A 3,178-nucleotide genomic window follows, 5' to 3' on the forward strand; every position below is an offset into this window, starting at 1 on the left:
TTATAAAAAAAACCAAAAAAAAAAACAACACTGTAAGTCAGAAAAATAGTCGTGAAACATTTTCTGATTAGCTGAAGGGTGGTTTGCATTCGACAATCCTCGGTAGAATCCGATACTCTAGCTCCTTCCTAGATGAGGGTACGGAATCAGGGTACGGAATCGGCCCAGTTGAGACGAAGACAAGTTTTTAAGTTTTAGATCTAAGTAAATAAAAACATGACAATTGGCTTTACATATACAGTGCGTGCCTAGATCGTAAACGTCACACAAAGTGCTAATATTTAGATACGATGAAATCTTAAAAACCTTTTTATTAGATGTTATGATGTAAAACGACAAATTCTATGCGTGGATTAAGTATGTAGACACTATGAACGTTTTATTCGATTTTAGTTAATGAAAACAGAGTCTCTGATGAAAAGAAGACAAAGTGTTTTAGCTTTTAGATCCTTAGTCTATATTGTGAAAAGCGAACTATTTTTAGATTTAAATGCTGCAAGCTTGTTATTCTTTTTACCCGTGTGAATGTGAGTGAAGTAATTTATTTTACAACATTTATCTTTTACTATTTTACTACGTAAACATATATAACCCATAGGCGGATCCAGGGGGGCCTGGGGGCCCGCCCGCCTTTTGTGTGTCAAAAATTGGTTGCTTATATAAGGAATCACTGACGCATGACTGGAGCCCCCCTTAGGTCAGTCAACGGGCCCCCTTATGAAAAGTTCTGGATCCGCCACTGTAATCCTCCCTGTATATATGTCCGGTAACTAGCCTAACAATTTTTAACGCAACTAAGAATGCATACTACAAGCTATGTGACCTACCGAATTAGACTATTTACTGGATTTGTTATCTCATACGCAACACGACGGGTGCCAAATGTGGAGCAGGATCTGCTTACCCTTCCGGAGCACCTGAGATCACCCCTAGTTTTTGGTGGGGTTCGTGTTGTTTTTTCTTTAGTTTTCTATGTTGTGTCATGTATACTTTTGTTTGTCTGTTAGTATTTTTCATTTTTAGCCATGGCGTTGTCAGTTTGTTTTAGATTTATGAGTTTGACTGTCCCTTTGGTATCTTTCGTCCCTCTTCTATACGTCCTCAATCCTCAATCTTATGGCCTGTTGGCACGAATTGTCCCAATGTGCAGTTTTCCTCTCTGGTGCGTTTTCCTCGACGTATTTTCTCAAGTTCTCTGTGTTTTAAATTTGGGTTACACTAATGACTGGACCGAATGACAGGACCGAATGACAGGACCAAATGAAAAATGCTAATTACTTTTTCATTTCTCAAAGGATTGAACTCAAATTTGAAATAAAATAAGATTTCATCATTTGATAAATAGATTTAAGAAAAAAAATTAAAAAAAATTGTTAGAAACTTTAGAAAACGTGACATGACCAACTCTGATAATGACAGGACCAACATCGAGAATGATAGGACCAAATAAAAATGCTAATAACTTCTTTATTTTTCAAAGGAATTATCTCAGATTTGAAATATGTTATGCCATATTTTGAAACTAAAATGTTATAAAAAATATAAATTTATTTTCAAAAACTTTCGAAAACATGACATGACCATCGCTGACTGCCAGGACCAATCTCGACAATGACCGGACCAGATGAAATTGCTAATTTCTCTTTTATTTCTCAAAATATTTTTCTGAAATTTGAAATATAATAAGATTTCACCATTTTATACATAGATTTAAGAAAAAAAATTAAAAAAAATTGTAAGAAACTTTAGAAAACGTGACATGACCAACTCTGATAATGACATGACCAACATCGACAATGACAGGACAAAATATTTGAAACATAAAATGATATGTCACATTTTGAAACATTTATGTTATAAAAAATCTAGATTTATTTTCAAAAACTTTCAAAAACGTGACATGACCATCGCTGACTGACATGACTAACCTCGACAATGACCGGACCAAATGAAATTGCTAATTATTCTTTTTTTTCGCAGAATATTTCTCTGAAATTTTAAATTACCATAACATACACAAATATAAGAAAAAGGTATAAAAAAGCTTGCTGAAATGTGACCTGGTTAACGTTGTCAATAACAGGACAATCCTCGACAATTAATGACAGGACCAAATAAAAATGCTAATTATGCATAACATTTTTCAGAATATTCCTCTCAAATTTAAAATAATGACAATTTATACCATTTTGCACATCATATTAGAAAAATATATATAAAAAAAAACCGTATTGAAAGCTTGCGGTTGTGTGACCTGACCAACATCGGCTACTGATGATCTGGCCAATGAAAAAAATCAAAATTTCTTTCTTATTCTAATGAAATTGTTCAGTTCTGATCCATAATTAGTAAGATTATATCTTATAAATACAGGAAAATATATTCTATGGTGGTTAAAAATCTTGACCTAGCTACTTAACGTATGTTGGCAGAGAGTCACAGGTCAAAAAGACACGAATTATCACTATATTTAAGAAAGAGATCTTGAAATATTTATATGTTATTACATATAATCATTTTATATAATATATCAGTTCATTAAACTATAGATAAATTCAGATTTATTGAATTATCATCATAATATTTCTTGACATAATGAAGCCCAATTTAAGCCACTTTGGAAAGGTATCAAACCTTTTAAAGTAGTCCGTGAAAATGTTTGATTCAGTGTATTTTATGAAAATATTTAAAACTTCCAAGAAATCATGCATGCAAGGGTCGGGCACACTTCAAGAAATGTTTATTTGTTTATTATTACTATCAAGATAGACCCTGCATATACTCAAACATACATGGAAATAATTATTTACTGTTTTGAAAATATTAATAAAACCACGACATGAGCTATTATGTGATTTTAGTTACTGTCATCACAGTCTTTATTGGATTTATCAACAATTTGGTATGCGCTGGTTAAGATTGGGATTGAGGAACAGCAGTATTAAATCTGCCCGTTCTGTGCAACTAGAAAGTGATCCTGTATATATTAGTGGAGGATATCCGATTATTCAATATATAGTGTACATATTATATTCCTACATTCATGGTGGTGGGTTTTGTTCTACACGCCGTAACGGTGTGGTTGTCCTACAAAGGATGTGAAAATTTGGAAGAAGAAGAAGTTTACCTTATCTCCCTTTAGAACTATTTAAAGATGGCGCTGTATACAACATGCTGT

Source organism: Mytilus galloprovincialis, chromosome 14 (assembly GCF_965363235.1).
Source record: "Mytilus galloprovincialis chromosome 14, xbMytGall1.hap1.1, whole genome shotgun sequence".
Lineage (NCBI taxonomy): Eukaryota > Metazoa > Mollusca > Bivalvia > Mytilida > Mytilidae > Mytilus > Mytilus galloprovincialis.